The 18,238-nt window shown below is 42.5% G+C and overlaps 1 long non-coding RNA gene across 1 annotated transcript; it reads left to right on the top strand.

Moving 5' to 3' along the window:
* Window positions 1-10,020: 10,020 nt before the first annotated feature.
* LOC311444213 lies at window positions 10,021-18,226 on the top strand. The gene is made up of 4 exons (XR_014697734.1): window positions 10,021-10,242; window positions 10,369-10,558; window positions 17,011-17,199; window positions 17,766-18,226. It is a non-coding gene; the product is annotated as an uncharacterized lncRNA (long non-coding RNA).
* Window positions 18,227-18,238: the final 12 nt, after the last annotated feature.

The raw sequence follows: 18,238 nt of genomic DNA, 5'->3' as shown, positions 1-18,238 counted from the left end.
ACTTACATATGCTGTGAATCATAAGCATTTAAATCTCTTAAGATTTTTATCCTAGTTAATATCACCGTAGATAAGCTCATGACCTGTTTCTGAGCATTTAATTGTCCTTTCTTGAATACTGGTAAGGTCTCAGTAATACTTTGTTTCCCTCATTATACATGAGCTGGAAAAAAAAAGTACTTTATGTCTGCGAGCATGAACTCTGAGCAACTTCCCTCAGTGCTGAAGTTTTGTGCAAGCAATACCCAGCTCTGCAGGCAGATGCAGCAGAGCCTCCTGCTCCTCTGACTGGGAATAACTTGCCAGAATGAGAAGATCTTTCCTTATCACGAAAGAAAAATCTCTTTCCATATCTCTTTCCATATCTTGCATGGCTTTTGGTTTTGTTATGATGAAAGGTGTCTGAGAATTCCCCGATGCACCTTTTGTCTTACATTCATTATTTTAGCTATCACTATTCTGTCAGATCTAATTTGCCCATTTCCTAAAGTATTCTAAATTAGTCAGGTTTTCCTCAGCTGTTTCCACGTCTTCTCAACGAAAGAGGAAGCTTTGCTTTCAAACAAGTACAGCACCGCTCGCCCCACTCACTGCAGCTTCAGCTGTAGCTACCTCTCCAGCCAACGCGTCTACGTTAGCTAGGGCATGGCTAAGAATAGCCTCCTCTCTTGTGTGCTCTGAAGCTACATGTAGTTATTTCAATTGTGATTACTGAAGAGCTCAAGAACTTGTTTTGCTCTGTCCCATTTGGCCAGTTTATAAGAAGGAAGCTGGACTCACCAATTATTACTGTTTTATTTAGTTTTGACCTCCCTCTTTGACCTCCTTCAATATTTTAGTTATAATGTGTTCCTGAGCCAAAGAAATAAATGACTTTATTTATGTAACAGTATTCTCACTGACTTATTTTTCTCTCTCGCATGTATATAGCATAATTCAGTCCGCACAAAAGTATAATCTGTGCAAAGACCCTTGGCTATGGTAGCAGTTGTTGTGCTAATGAGCTGCTCTGCTCTTCGTATGTGTTGTATATCTTGGCATCGTGGCTTTCCACCTGGTAGTATTTCAGTACCACATCCAGAAAGGAAACAGGACTGTGCATACAGGGATACCAGAGCTACCCAAGGAGTATGAGGTATCTCATTGCATGCACATGACTAAGAAATGAAATCATGTAATTTTGTTGTGGATGTCACTGTGCTAATAATTATACCAAACTGCTGAGAATGTCCTGTGTCTATTGAAAAGGTGAAAGCCTGGTTCTGCTGAAGTACAGCTTCAGAAGTTTCTAAGTGCCTGGGTAAACTCAGACAGAGCTGACTGCTTGTGTCAGGTATAATAATAGGTAGTGTCTTCTCTCCTGGAAAACTTGCCTCTTGAGTATTTATAAAACATTACACGATGCTAGAAATTAGCCTGAGCCAAAGATGGAGCAATTACTTCCTCAAAGCCTGCTGGATTTATGAGGGGAGCTTGCAGAAAAGCAGTGCCAGTTCAGCAACAATTTGAAATATTTGTTTCTACCACAGGGCTACCGAGGGATCACCCAAAGGGATCACCCAAAGGGATCACCCAAAGGGATCACCCAAAGGGATCACCCAAAGGGATCACCCAAAGGGATCACCCAAAGGGCAAGCTATGGCATTTTTTGGAGTAGGAGGTATGCTCTGCAGCCTCTCAAGCATACAGTGCATTTGGAAGGGAGGAGACACAGGATCTGACACAGTGAGGGGTGCTGAAGAGAAACCTTACAGCAATTAGGAAGAGCAGCCAGATAAACTTGCACAGAAATCTCAAAGCAGAAGAAGGAGGTGAGCTTCAGGATCAGTGGGAGATACTGGGATGTTCCTCCCATGCGCAAGTAAGAGAGAAGTACACACAAAGAAAGTAATCAGTCACATCCACATTAATTTCAATGATTTCTATCCTTCTGACAGCACCTGACAGCTAAAATGCAGTGCCAGAGTGGCAAACGTACAAGATCAGGTTTGCAGTCACAATCTTTTTTTTTTTTTTTTTTTTTTTTTTTTTTTGTGCCTTTACACAAGGAAAAAGGGGACACAGCAGCTGATGTAACCCAACAAACAGCAGCTTTACCTAGCTGTGCTCTGGACAGAGCTGACAGATTTGGCTCTGCCTCCTTCTCTAAGTTTTGCTCGTCATATTTCCCTGGTGAAATGAGCCCCACCAGCTACTGTTGACAGTAACCCCGTGGAGACTCAGGCTTGGCTGGAGCCACGATGAACTTTCTGCTTCTCCTCACTGGGTGTGCCCTGTCCTGCTAGGGATAAAACGGAGCATTCAGCTTGCGTTCACCACAAGGAATAAATAAAACCAGGAAGGAACTGAAGGCTAGCAGAAGAGCAGTAAGTAACAGTGACGTCCGCACCGTGCGTTTGACCCTGGCGGAGCTGGCCCTGTGCCCTGACTCCCTCAGTGTGCACATTGTTAAAGCCTCAGCCCCAGGCGCCCGCTGTGGTGAGAGCCTGATTGCACAAGCAAGTGCTGCTCGTCACCTCTGCCGCAGGGACACGGCGCCGAGCTGCTGGAGCCCCGGGCAGGGAGACCCAAGCTCCGGCCTTGCTGTAGGGCAGCCATGCCGGCTGGTCCACACCTGCCAGAGGGCTGCAGGAAAGCACAAAACATTCGGTTTTATTATGTTTAAGAGGGAAAAGGCAAACAAACAAAAAGCAGGATTGTTTCAGAGGCCCAGGCGAGAATGGCAGCGCCCCGCTCCTGAGTTAGCACCAGCTGGGCAGGAGGGGAATGCTGTGCGTGGAGCCAGCCTGAATGAGCACCTTGTGCTGCTGCCAGAGGCCCAGCTGTCAGCACCACCTTTCACCTGAGGCTGCTGCTGGCTGGAGGAGGAGGAGGAGAAGCACTGAGGGCTCCTGGTCACACTGCGGGAGCAGCACTGCTATTACTTGCTGCCTCCCCTGCTGGGGGACAGCAGCACTGAGAAGGGGCTGAGGGAGGTCCCAGTAGCCGAGACCTGCCATGGCTTTCTCAAGTGTTCACCCATGTGCCTGCTGCTTCACCTCTGCCTAAGGCTCATCCCTTTAAGGTGTCGCATTAGTGCAGGACAGCGAATACAGAACCCAGCTTACTGGCCACGGGGGCTTTTGGCAGGTCATGGACACAGCTCACGGGGCCTCACCTTGCTGAGGCAGAGCCCAGCGGCCAGGCACAACATGGCGCCGCCTGTGAAGTCACCACAGCGAGGCCCTGCCTCCTGCTGCTTTGGAGCCAGCTTTCAAAATGACTCGAGAGAAGTTACAATTTGCAGTATTAAAATAAGATTGCTTAGACAAGGCACTTTCAGATAATCTGAGCTGAGACCATACTGGCCTTCTCTGGGTGGGAAACTCCCGTGAAGGATAATAGGGATATTCACAAAACTACACACGTACTTTACCAAGCAAAGTGAAGAAGGAATCTATCACTAATCTCTGGATTCAGGATCTGATTTTCTGTTACCTGATTAAATGCAGATTTAATTATTTCCCTGATTCAAAGTTGGACACTTGTTCAATCTAAAACACACTAGGTTAATTCAGTGCTCTGGTTTGTATTTAAAAAGAAAAGAAAACAAAACAAAACAACACCAAACACACACACAACACGACGAAACTAGGAATAAAGTAAGATGGTTTTTGTTTATATAAGTACATATAAGTACTTCCAGGCCCTCAAAGCAAAAAATAAAAATAAAAAAATGGTATACAGTTTTCTATGACATAGTTCAAATCAGTGTCTTCTATAATCACTATTTCAAAGGCATACGAAACCAAAAATGTGATAAGAAAGTGAGAAATGGAGTTTTTAGCTTCAAACAGAAACAAAACCTTACTTCCCACTTCTGTTCTGCTGTTCTACATTACAATTAAATGACTATTTTCATTCACGGTACTGTGAGTTATCATTAGTCAGAATGTAAAAGCTAGCTTGTACTTCAGCAGAAAGACTGCCCGGTTTGGAGGAGGGGATGTAGGCTTCTGTGTGTATTTAACTAATAAATGGAAGTTGCTCGAGAAAAGGCATGAACAAACCTTCAAGATAAAAATCAGGGTGAAGCATGAAGAAGTATCAGGGCTGAAATGGCTCAGGGCTGAATACATTAACTGAAGACCTGCATCAGTCTTCCAATTTTTGGTTAATTTTTTATAATATTATGCTAAAGAAAGTTAGCCTTGAAAGCCACCAGTGGGAAAACATACCGGTAATCAGAAATATAAGAACTACACCTACAGTGTTAAGCTGTTATTTTCAGGAGTCAGCATGCTTGTACTCTGCCCTGTTTAAAAAAAAAAAAAAAAAAAAAAAAAGGCAGGAAAATCACCTTTTCACCTGCTGTCCTCAGCCCCACAGAGGACTAGGGGAAAGCAGGCAAGCAATGGGCCTGCCCTGCTCAGAGCTGCCTGTGGAGGCCAGTGAGTGTGGGATGGGCACATCTGGGGCTGGTAGCTGGCCGGTGGGAATCCCATCCAGAAGCAAGGGGGAGAAGGAGCTTGGCTATGATCTGGGTTCCCCAGGTTCTTCAGGGCACACTGCCTTTCATCCCCCAGCTTGTGGTACCTCCACAATCTAGAGTTTAATGCACATAAGTTCTACTTTGCAAGTGAAACATTATTCATTAACAAATCTGATTAAACTGCTAATGCAGTGAGCACTAGCACAAGTTCAGGAAGACAAATAGTCTCAGTGGTGCAGTGTTTGTGAGGAACGTTACCCGTAAATGGATTTTAACTATTTAAATTGGCTCCTGTTCAGAAACTATGAAAATACATAATGGAGCACAGAACACTTCATTTAGTTCACTGTGCTTAATGTGAGGGAAAATATCCCCAGATTAAGACTTTAGAACAGTAATACACACAATTCTGCAAAGATACCTGTTTTGTAGCCCCACTCTGGAAATTAAAAAAAAAAAAAAAATAGCTATACCTTCCCCCCTCCCAACAGCATTCTACTGATTATTAAAGATTTGTCAGTAACTAGTATTTCTGACCATGTGTAAGAAATTTAAGACTCATTCCTTACAGACTAAGTCATGTTCAAATCCTGGATTCCACAAGTGTACACTGTGGCTTTGCTGCTATACTGGTAAAATTGTGCTTTCATCCCTTAATAAGAGTCATGATACTTTATATTGTGGAGACAAGTTATTACAGGCAAATTTTAGCTTTTATCTTTTTACTAAAGCTATATTTTTGCCATTTTGGCTGGGTACGAAGAACGAGGAAATAAAAGCTCTCACTGACCACAAGACATCGATGGCTTTCTCTCATCGCACATCCCTACTTTTCCTGTTTCTCAGAAACCTCACATCAAACCCTGTACACAGGTAACTCTGAGGTTAATCCATGCAAATAAAACAGTCTTCTCCAAGCTAATAGCTAGTCCTGCTAGATCATGCCCCTGCTAAACACAGGTCCACACCGAGACCTTTGAGAGGAACCTATTCCTTAGCAGTCAACCAATAACCCTGTACCTCCAGCCGTTTCATTCCCCAGCAAGCAGCCGGGGAAGGGGCAGCAGCCCATAGCACTGCCTTGGGAAGATCGCTGCCCGCATCTTACTGCCTCTCCTTGATCCCTATCTGTGTGGTGGTAGGTGCATGGCATTGACCTATTGAACTGAGCTATGCCAACGCAGAAAGAACACTTCAGAAATTATTTCATTGTATGACAGAGAGCTCTGGTGGCTTCTGTACAATGCCAGCCCATTGATATTCATTTTTCAGGTTACATAAGAGTTTTAAACCACAGGTGTTGTTTTTTTTTTTCCTCTCTCTCTCTCTCTTTTTTTTTTTTTTTCCCTCCTATCATTGATCTTTTATTTCATTCCCTGGAACTCAAGACGAGTCCCAGACTAAAAGTACTGGGATCAATAGGAGCGTTGACTAAATCAGAGCTGTAAGACCAGGCCCATAAATTCTAGAACAATTCTTGCAGCCTGAGAAATATTGCCAGTCAAATCTCCCAGTGATAACGAGCCGCATGAACCAGCTGTTTACAGTGGCCTGATATAAACTTTCCAATATAAATTCACTCTTTTCCTCTTATAGAAGCCTGTTTCATACGTTTGAGTTTTGTTTGATGGCAGTCACAGAACCAAGCAGTTCAACAATTCTGAAACATCTAGGGAGATAGAAATCAAATGGTGCTCAAGCTAGTTAATTAAAACGTTTCAGAATCTTTCACCTGCAGTGTCAAGCTGTTTTGTTAAGTGAAGAATTGAGAGACTAACCGAGCAGGTGCTGCTGCAAGCATAGATTGCCATACAAAATCACTTTATAGAAGCCTATCAGAAGTAGTCTGACTACAGGATCTAATAGGGAGGGCAGCGTACACTCATTGCTTCTCATTACCTGATTGTGAAATCTTTAACTAAAGAGCGCTCTCGCTGAAATCAACAGGGACTTTCCCAGAGTAAGACTGCCGGATTGGGACCACACTGTGCCATTATGGTAGATATCACAAAAACCAGGCTGCTTACATTATGGTTTTCAGTGGCCGCATCTGATCTGAAGCCAGATGAATTTAATAGAATGCTTCCCGTTGATTTCATCGCAGACCAGATCAGGAGAAGAGTCACCACATGGCTGGCTCAGGATAAAACAGTAGAAGGAAGTGTCCTTGAAGTTGTTTCACAGGTTGTATATATCTTTTTTTCCCCAGAAAGAATAATTATTTATTTAAGGAACTATTAAGTGATAGCACAGAAGGAAAAAAAATCTAACCTACAGTTGGCTTGGATAAGGTGAATAGACTCATGTTTGATATTTCAGGGTATCATTTATTTATCCTTAATGGAAAAGAGGGTTAGAAAGGTCAGAAGCAAACATCTGCACACCTGAGCAGTATTAATGAAATCAACTATGCTCAACCCACACGCACAGAAAGACCAAGGACAGAGCTTATGATACCTATTGTCCAAAATCTGTTCTTCTGGAAAGTCTTTTGAGCCTTGGCTCTGGAGGACCCCCTTAAAATCACTGCCAATGTACATAAGCAAGAGTATTTGCCTTAGTCAGCAATTTCCAGGACAGAAGCCTTAGGCTGCATGATCCTTGGGGGCAGACACTGTCAGTTACCTGTTTACATAGTGTTCATGTGAGGAGGCTCCAGTCCTAGCTGGGATTATAAGCAATAGCATAAAAACAAGCAATACATAAATTACCTCAAGGCTAATGACTGGACTATTTAAATAGTCAACCCTTTTCAGATAAGCTAAGCAGAGGGAAACTGGAGAACATTTTAAAAGACTTCACAGAAAACATTTACTTACAGAAAAGATTCTCTCTGAAACCTTCACTCTTGATGCACCATCCCAGTTTCAACTTACAGCAATAAAAGTGATAACTCAGATCAAACAGTGCACCGAGGTGAAACTTGTTTTTCCCAGGCAGCTAGCCTTCTCCTGGAGGTTCATCTTCTCTAGGATAGAAGTGCTACCTCTTTCCCATTGGTACAGATTTGCATTATAGTAAGCAATTAAAAAAGTTACCCCAGAAGACACTCATTTTACATGGGGAGGAAAGAGAAAGAGAGAGGAGAAAAAGAAATATGACAGAAAGATGGATGTGCAATGAAGTCTTTGTTGCTTATCTATGTTGCCGTAAGTGAACCAAAAACCTAGAAAACTGCACATCTAGTCTCAGCTACACAGTTTCATATACTTTTGCAGATATAACTACAATTTACAAGTGTTGTTGGGTAAGATAAAGGATTATTATTTTTTGCTTAATAGTACCATGAAAAGATAGTCCTACCCCAAGCCACATTCACTGCACCGCTATTTGATATGTTAGCTTCCCAGGCTCCCTAGGACGCAATGCTGCCAGTTACTGTCTCCCAGATGAGCACAGCAGTCAAGACATGGCTTTGCAGATGAGCTTCTTTATTTTTCAGAGGCAATCTGTCCTTCCAGTTCCCCTGTGCCTCTATTTCCCCACTTACGCCACAGTACTAAAGCTGAACAGAACCAGCTGCCAGGCTTAGTTCATTCAGCTCTGGTCCATATGTGAAAGTACTTTTATGAAGAGCAGGAGAGGCACAAATATTATTCTGATATCATAGGTATCACTACCATTGTAAGACAACTCAGCATGAGCTTTTTCTTTCCTTTCCTGAAAAGGGAAGAATAAATATAACTGTCCTTCTGGAGGGGTTTTCCTCAGGGAGCAAACCTAGACCTTCTGCACCAGAACATCTAAGCACTACTGCCTCGTGCGAAAGGACCCAAAGTATTAGACAGATGAGAAGGACTAGCAGATTCAAGCCTCTATGCACATATAATTGGGACAAAGAGACGCACTAGTCAGGATTACACATGCATGCATAATAATATGTTCACCCAGTGATTACCGTGGAGAAAGCACAGCCCATCTAGATCTGTAACAGCTACTGTGCATGCACACAAAGCATTACTCTCTGCCTTATTGATGAACAGGAATGGAACAACTTTTTTTTTTTTTTTTTGTTTAAAAAAAAAAAATCACTGAAGAGGACAAAAAAGCATATGCTAAGGTATGATTGACAGCCGCCATAATGGACTGTCATGTCAAAAGAACTGCCTTGCTAATTCTCTTACATAATGAGCTAGATGCTAGGCTCTCCTTGCAAGTTTGATTGTGCACCCTTCCATCAATCTTACCGACATCTTGGCATCTAAAATACAGCAAAACCACTTAACAAGGGCTCTTTAAACAGGCAAGAGGAGGGATGTCTCTGTGTATTAAATGTGATGTGGAGGTTGCTATGGTAAATTTGAGCATGTGAACATTGCAGTGCAAAATTCCACACCGGTGGCTAGAGCCTAGGCTAGCCATGCCTCCAGGTTCTTTAAGTGTACTTGGACTGCATTACCTCAAGAATGGAAGGAATATGGCTCTGGTGCCACTTTTCATAGGAGGGAGAGGGAGTGCCTTTGTCTAATCCTCATTTTCTTGTGTGTGTGCAGATCTCCGGGGTGTTGATGAGGAGTATCTGAAATGGATTGTAGCATGCTCTCTCTGCAGCTTTTAGTTATGGGGCTCCGTCCCCCAGACTCCTTCGCTAAGACTGGGAATATATACATGCGTTTCTCTTCCACTTCTTTTCCACTTCGGCTGGTTGTCACAGTTACATAATGCTGCCAGTTGAAATCGCAGCTCAATGGCGTTGTTAGGCAACTCGGTTAGCTTTATTTATTGAATTGAAAATTGCCATATAGGTGTTGATTATCTGCCCTAGAGTCCTGATGATTATAGCTCTAACTATTGGCACTTCCTTTATTACCAGTGCTCTGACTTCCCATTTTGCTTGCTAAATTTATAATCCACAGAGCCCCTTCAGCTGTGAACTGCTCCCTCCCAAGCAATTGTAGATTAATTGCCAGCTCCACCCTAGGGCCCTGTAGTGGAGGGGGATTGAACTGCACATCAGAGAGCCAAGTTTAGTGTACAAACATTTACCAGGATTTACAGTTCTCTGGGTTATTTCATGCTTTCCTTTTACAAGAAGGTCCACAGGAAGCCTACTTGTTCCCCAGCTCCACCGTGACATTTCTTAGACTTGTTTTGTTGTTACTACTCATTTATGATCAGAAAGACACCGCAACGAGTAAAGTACTACCAGCTAACTGGTAGCTCCGCTGTGGCCCAGTGCCTCAACAGCACATAGAAGCCACCACCATCACGCCTGCTATTTTATCCAGCAACTCTGCACCTGTTTATTCAGGGATAATTATTGCTTCCATTTGTTCCATGTTTCCAGTTCTTCTTATTTCTTCTTGCTCACAGGCATCAGTTTTAAGCATCAGCTCTGTCCACGTTCCCTACATCCACCCTTTCCTCGTGGTCAGACTGCAGCATTCCCCTCCACAAAGAATCATTTTTTGCATGCGTGGTCCCATTGTTCACACTTTGAAAATAAACCTGACAACTCTGAGTGTGAGGATCGTACTGAACAGTCAGAACTGATCAGCATTTGTGTTCAGTCAAACCAGGACTTGTCTGCCAAAGGATTTGATTTTTGCAGCCTTCCCCCAGACTTTCCTCTTCTAAACACTAGGCAGGTTATGGCTTCCAGAGCTCACACACACTTGGCACCCCTCACTAGAGCCTTCCCGGATCTCAGTAGCACCATGCTTTTGTTTAAGCACTTTTAATAGGACCCTGAACTTCCTGCAACCTGGGAACATTCCCCTAAGGCACCCAAGTAGCTCCAAAGATCCCCATCTCTTCGGTAACGACACCAGGTAGGCCTCATCCAGCCAACCAGCCCACACGTAGATAACTATGAAGCATCCCTGCCCTTCTCAAACAGCTTGCAGTACCATGCTTGTTTCACCAGGGTTTCTTACCTCATATTTCTCATCTTTCAGGCTCCTCCAAGCTCAGGACCACTCTTGCTGAGCCATGCTCACCCCACTCCAGGCCTGCAGCCTCTCTCCAAGCAGCAGCACCCAGTCGGCCTCAAGAGCTCTCCCTCCCTGCAGGGCCCTCACTTGTTCCATATTTGCTGCAGCTGTTGCTAAATGAATCCCTTCAATGTTAAACTGGTAGAACTGCAGGGTATGTACAAGCTTGTGGCTGTATCTGTTAAGTTTGTGAGGGGTAGAGGTGAGTACAGAAAGCATTTTGAAAGCATGAATAGAAGAGGTGAAGTTTTCACATCCAGATATTTGCTCTCACAGGTTGGAGCAGTTTTCCCACACACCTCTCTGCAGAGAAATTGAAAGTGAGAGAAGGATTGTGCCTTCTCAGTGGGCCAGATCATCGCACAGACTGATTCCCCCCCCCCCCTTTTTTTTTGTGTTAGAGTCTCTCTCACTTCAGTTGTCATTCAGGGAATATCTTATTTATTTATATATATATATATATATATATTTGTATATTACAATTGTATATCTATTCTACTTCTAGCTTTGTTATTCTGAGTTCAAAGATGCTTCCACTTCACTGTATTGTTGTTTTTAAGAACTCCACAAACCAGCAGTATGTGACTTGTAGTGTGGTATTTAATACATTTTTACATGAAAGTTTGCTTTGTGGGACTTTCAGAATTGCTTCTACTGAGGGAAATATCTTAAGAGAAAAAAAAGGTTCATGGCCATCTTGCCTTGTGTTAGCATGTAAAACCACCTCCCTACTTCCTTGCAACTCTGTGGTTTCTTCTACAATAGTAGAGATTAACAGTAGCAGGTTATCTATTTTTACTTTCTTAGAAAGAGAGAATCATGGCAGGGAAAGAGAAGAGAAGCCAGCAACAATCCCCTGATCAGCCAACTCTCCCTAGATCAGATGCTCTCTGTCTGTGAACATCTGCCTTAAAAGACAGCACCTGTTCAAAAATATACCAATAATTAAGTGCTCATACGTCAAATATTGCATGGGATGCTTAAAAGTCGGTAACAATTGTTCCTTCTAAAGTAACCTGGCTATATCTTTAAGCTGAAAGGAACATTCAAAAGCCAAAGCTAGTGCATCTGCTTCAGTGGTTGGAATGACAGGACGGTGCATGTACAGCCATGAGCACATTATAACATTTGATATTTTTAATCAAATCCCATTTTAAGGTGCAATGTGTTTTACTCTGGTAAAGGTCATTTTAGTTACAGTAGCATTAAGGGTTTTCAATAAAACATTTTAAATGCCAGTTATATAACTGCTTTTAAAACATTTAACAGCCACATTGGTTACATGACCTGAGACAAAGGATATTTTCTCAGCACTTTGATATATTGTGCCTAGATTATCCTTATGGGAACGTTCAGTTCCATAATGGCCTCAGGCCATCCCATAATATGTGGTGTAGGATTTTTTTTCCCCACCAAAACAATAATTGCTAATGAAGCCAATGGTGATGGAAGTTCAATGACATGGCAAGGGATCGAGATTGCAGTCAATAACAGCAGCAGGCAGTGGCCAGTACCAGAAGTTCATCCAGCACTACTCAAAGACAAAAAGAGGCAGCAATAAGGGACGGACACACACTGATCTGTGTCTTAGCTCTGCACTGTATGTTAAAGGAGAACAACTCAGGTAAACAGAGGTTCTTTCTTCCTTGCATCTCCTGGAACACTGCACCATTAGAATACAATCTATAAGAGGATATGAAATATAGAGAGGATAAGGTAAGATATATAGGATACAGCTTCAGGCTATCACAACCAGGTATATCTGGACGCATACAGAGTTGTTCCACTCCACTCTTCTTTAATAATGGTATAAGGGGATGCTGGGAGATGAACAAGCTCCATTTGACATACATGAGACTCAACCCAGATCTTATTTTTGAGGGTAGACAACTGCTTCCCACTGGGCACTCCATGGGACAATGTCACTAGAGCAGCATTTTCAGCTGTGGCACATCCCTTGCCAGCACTCAGATTCCGGATCTCGTTCCCAGACCCAGACCCAGCAACCTTTTGACTCAGAGGCGAGGCTCCACAAAGTGAATCACCACGAGCCAGTCAACAGGGCCTATTCCTCTCTGTTTCTCTCCCTCTTTTTAAACTTAAACTTATAATTTAAGATTTTGGCTTCTTGTGGTTAGAAACGCGTATTCATGTGGGATCCTGGACTGTGTAGCACGGCAGGGGTTGGCAGGTGGTTCTTGCCATGCTTCTGGAAGTCTGCCTCATCAGACCAAAGCAAGTGGCTCTTGCCTGGCAAACGACTGCTAAATGCCAAAACTGTATTTAAAATGCAAGCTTTCTGAAGTCCCTCTCTCTCTTTTTTTTTTTTTTTTTTCTGTAATAAAAATAAACTCTTTGTCCCAAGAATGAAGTAAAAATGGCATATCATGTCTTTCCTCCTGCTTTGAGCAGGAGGTACCAGATGACCTCCTGAGGACACATCCATCTTGAATTATTCTAAGAAAATTTGTATATTACTTTAAAAGCAAAATAAGTAACAGATACAATGACAATCCTTTTTCAGAGCTCCTGGGAGTCATGTCTTTCTCAGTGATTTCAGGTTGTAATGAAATTAAGAAGTTGCTGTGTTTCAGAATAATATCTTCCACAGCCAATTTTATCATGAGCCAATGAAATAAATGTTTCCAAAGTGAACAGCTGGCATCTCTTTTCATAAAAGATTCCCTTTTAGAACACTATTTCCAAACAATATTACAGTGGCTCCATTCACATGGCTATAGTTCAGACTGTGTCAATACTTCTCTTATAAACCTTGTTTTTCAAGGGTTTATAACTTTACAGCTGAGCCATAATTAGCTGGGATTTGAGTTACAGCATAAGAGTTCAGTCTGTCTGTGAGGACATTTTTACTAATATTAATAAAATCAGTTTTAAATTATAGAAGAGTAAAGCTTAGTGCTTTAATGCATAAAAAGGATTCTTGAACATTAAACAGCTTTGATTTAAAAAAAAAAAAAAGGAATTTTGGCAAGTGATTAGAATATAATCTCCATCTTTTTTGTGCTTTTCAAATAAGTAGACCAAAAAAATTGCTTTAGAAACTCAGTCTGACAAACATACGGAAAGTTAAAGTTGATGATCTCTCCTTAATTTATGTTGTTATAAAGAACAGGCACAACGGTCTCATTAAAAAGCACAGAATCAACCAAGGCTCATATTCTGTGGCTTTTCTCCAGTCTTACTTTAGTCTTGCTGCCATGTAAGCATAGTTTTTAGTACTTGATATCATTTTGTTCGAGTATTTTACGACAATACCAATTTGCATCCTGCCTGTGGTTTTATGGTCACTTCAGTCTGAGCTATTAGCCCGGCTTTCTGTACTCCACGTTTCCAATGCCAGTCTTAATTACAATGCAAAACAAACACCTCCTGTTTCCCATTCCAGCCGTGCCGCACTGTGCTCCACTGTGAGCCCAGCTCACCGTCTGGGCGTGAGTCAGCTCTCACTTCTGTTCCTGGAGCTCTCCTCCTCCGTCCTGGGTTTCATGTGAAGGAGAGCCCTGTTTGGTTCCCGAGCTGCGTACCTTAATCGCAACCTCTGCTGGATGTCCCAAAAGAGCTTTCTGAAAATCCTAATGAAGTTCCATGAAACGAGGCCAAGTAATTGATGTCTTTACACAGAAACTAATTTGTTCATAAAGACTTGCCCTTTGCATCACAGATTGAAGTATTTGGAAAACATACATGTAAATGAAATGAGAAAATGAAAAAGATATGATGAAGTTGGTCACTCAAAATGGCTTTTTCTAGTAGGTGTGAGCTGTTATGAGAGGCATAATATGACAGACTGGACAGCCAGTAGCTCTCTGAAGCCCTAGGATGGCTCTGGTCTGGTGCAATTGCGCCTGTGCAATATTCACCACGGTGCAGAACCGCTGGCTGCTCGTTTCTAAGGTAAACCAAAGAATCACCCAGAAGGGCAGGCACTGCATGTGACGGACTCACCTGAGATCAGCACAGGTTCAGAGAACCATATACTGACGTTGTTAAAGCTGTTATTGTCATCCGGAAAAATTATGGTTTGAGAAAACCTATGGTCTGGTTCTCTGCAGTGCCACCGGTTCTGTCTCTGCCGGACTGCTCCTGATGCCACCCTGCTCTTCTCCCTACCACTGCACTGAGCTTGTGTCCTCCTGAAGGCTTTACAGTCTTCAGAGACCAAGGAAGGAACAGCGAGAGAACAAATACTGAGAGAACACTTCCAGTCATGTACAGGATGGGTACAACCTGAGAATGGGTCATTCACAGACCTCAGAACTGCCCCTCTGCATCAGTAAAACCACATCTTACTCCTTCCCCTTTCTTCCCCCTGTTATCTAGGCACTGTCAGCACTTCCCTTCTTCCCTTACCAGCCAGTTCTTTGTACACCCTGAGTTTGGCACCCTAATCTTTGTTAAGCTTTTACTTTTCCTAAGTAGAAAAGAGACTTCTCCTTAGCAGAAGGATAAGCGGGGCCATTTGAGAAGATGCCTATTTTTATCTTCATATGTTATCTCAAACGATGCTGAGCAGGGCAAAAGGCACCAAATTTCACCTCGGCATTACAGCACTGTGGAAACAAACATGCATCTTGTTAGAGTGTAAACAGCAGCCACAGAGCTCCCCTTGTTACCCGCGCTGACGGATCTGTATGATAATTGCCGGCTAGGATGACTGTGTCCCTCTCAGGCCGGAGGTAACCGCATTATACAGTCAGAAGCCTCGCTGAATTCTGTGGCCATCAGCCTGCACAAAAACACGAAGTTAAAATTGTTTCTTTGAATTCAAACGGGATCAATACCTCTCAGGAGACAGATGGGGTTTTCTTTGCTGCACTGAAAAAAGAATCAGTGTCTGGAGTCCTGGCTCAAAGTACTCATTCAGCTACAGAACAACACCAGGAAAAATCAGCAGAGAGTGGGCACCTGCTCTTTTCCTTGATCAGCCCTGGATCTCAGAATTTGATGTTTTATATAAAGGGAGCTTGCTGTTGCTCTTGCATGCTGCTTCTGAAACGATACAGTCTGGCTCAGGCAAGAAGGGCATGTTTATTCTTTCTCGGAGCTTTTTCATTTTTACTTGTAGCTGAATCCTCTAGGTCAATTGTATCTGCAGGGGTGGGAGAGGAATTTAATTGCTTTTACTTCCTACCTTCATCTCAGGGTGACCAGTCCATTAATAATGCACAGGAAGCGACTAAGAAATGCATGATAGATTAGGGATTAATTGATATTTGGAAAGATTTCAATCCACATTTGAAGGAAAAGGTTACACACTGTAGTCCAGCTCTAGTTACTATTTGCATTTGACTATTTTATTATTTCTTACAGCCCTGCTTCTTCTGGTTTTAGATATGTTTTCCCCCTTCCTTGGCTATTTATGAAGAATTTCCTTGTTTATTTCTTGCTAGAGATGTCTGTCACATTTCTGATACATGCCACCCCCTATCAAATAAATAAATACATTTATCTGTATTTTCCAGTAATTATGTTTTTCTCTGCACTGACACTCCCCACAGTTCCTTTATAAGCAATTTGACTTTCCAAAACGTTATTGATTTCTGTGCTTGGAAGTTACAAGATTAATAGCTTTAGAGGCATAAGTCCTTCAATCCTGTCACCAAATAGGAGCTCCAAGCTTGCTTCAGTGCCTGCTGATGTGCCTCAACACATCATTTTTAGGAAGAGACGTGAGCTAGGCACTGCTCAAATCAAGAAGGCCCTAAAATACAGGAAAGAGATGGTTAATTGCAATGATGTTGGGGCAGGAAGGTAGGATTTAGTTGGTTTGAAAATGACTAGTGTGACGCCTGGACTAGTTTTGCCTAGATTGCCCCATTGAGATGGAAATGACTTCAGTAACTTTTTAGCGGTTTTAAAGAGTGCAAAGCAGCTAATCTTGACTCTAGCAGTCAGGAGCCTATGAGAAAAGAAGAGAAGAGCCAATAGAAAAGATGTATCGGATTCTTTAAAGACCTTGAAAAATTCACCCCGTCTTCTCCTGATGTGAGTTACATTAAAAATAGACTAAAGTTCGGAATATAACACAGATGTCCAGTTACAAGCACTTTGATAATGTTAGGTGAATCGGACAAAGACCTTTTGAGGCCCCCTGGTGCTATGGCAGCTTTTATGATGGTATTTGCATTGAAGAGTAATGGATTCTCCTAAGCAGCTAGAGGCAGACAATTTGGAAGAGTTTCAAGCTACTAAATGCACACCACAGAGAGACACTGACGACTGTAAAATTTGAGTGGCCACCTCAATTTAGCACTAAAATGTCAAAGGAGAGGTAGACCTGCATTGCATGCGTTGTACCACGAAGAATTTGGAATACTGATCACGGAAATCTATTTTAAATTATTTTCTGCTCCTAAGGAAGCAGAGCTAGGCTAGTTAGCAGAGGGTGGTAAGATGCAGCGTGTGAGTAAAGTACAACAGTGAGGATGGCTCTCCATGGCAGTAATCGACTTGGGACTGGAGGAGTTCACCTCCCCGTCACTCAGAGGAAGTAAAGGTCACATCTTAAGTGATTTTTGTTGTCCTAACAGTGAGTGCTTTGCACCCCAAATGCAGTTCTGTTTTTTGTCCCCCCCCATCTGACAGCCCAAGAGGAAGGGACAGTCGCTGAAATGTAAAAGGCATCTCAGGATGATGCCCCAGAGGAATCTTTGCTCAACCTCACCGCATCGTGGTGATAACAGCTGCTGGATACACCACTGTGCTTCCACTGCAGGACATCTCAACCCAGGCTGCAATTTTATTCAAAAATCCACTTTCCAGTGAGCAAGAACGGTAAGCGACATAACCTATATTACAGGATTAAATTAAAAACGCATACTATTTACAACTATTGTTAGGAGCTGTTTTCAAAGCCCTTTAGTATTTTTTATCCATACAGGTATTTGGGGAAAATTATTCCTTCTGGTTTTATTAACCATGTGTTCGGTTAAGGTTACCTGAGTTGCATCTCTAAGTCTAGGAGACTTCACAAGCACTACCTGCTGATTTATCTGCTTTGGCTGTTTAAATAAATGAAGAAAGAATTGTAAACTGTAGTGGTGTCACGACGGGGTAGTTATGTTTTATTTTAATTAAAATCAGGGTCTAAAAAAATATTTTATTCATTGGTTATCTACCTGGGCGTGCTTGGCCTACTTTTTTCAGGTACCTAGAGATTCTGCTGAAGTCTTCATTTGCTCGGTGTGCCAAATCCACAGACCTGCACTTTGTATAATGCTCAGGCTGCAGACACACCTTCAGCCAAAGGAAACTGAATTCAGTTATCACAAGCATTTGCACAAGGCCTGTCTTGCTTTTACACAAATCTGCTTTTTCTTTCTCTGCTCAGCTTTTCACAGCCTCCACGCTCTGCAGCTCGCTGTGGTCACAAGCTCCCACTGAAGCATTTGAGGAGAGAAGGCTCCGTGAAACTTCAGCTGCTATTTTGTTTTCCACCTGATCTCTACAGGACCCCAGAGACAGTCACGTACAAAGCTCTGGCCCCAGTGGGTTTTCTGGCATAGAGGAATGACCAAGAATGACAGAAGTTAGTGGAACTTGAGAAATCATTACAGCACACAGCAATACCAGTCCTTAAGTAGTCATCTGGAAGGTCAGCTGAAGACAGTGGGACAAAAACAGTAACGAAGGCCAATCTGTTCCTAATTGCCAATATATTCAGACATACGTACCAAGCAGCGAAGGAAAACAGAACTAAGGTATTCGGAAGAACTGGCTTGTAAAGAGAAGCAGGCCAACTACCCTTTCCTTCCTAATCATAATGTTTTAGTACAACAGAATAAAATGGCATATAAAAAGGTAATGTGCATTT

This window comes from Aythya ferina, assembly GCF_964211825.1.
Source record: "Aythya ferina genome assembly, chromosome: 13".
In the NCBI taxonomy this organism is placed as follows: domain Eukaryota; kingdom Metazoa; phylum Chordata; class Aves; order Anseriformes; family Anatidae; genus Aythya; species Aythya ferina.
Note: the sequence above shows the minus strand (reverse complement) of the source record. Positions and strands in the feature narration are given on the sequence as shown.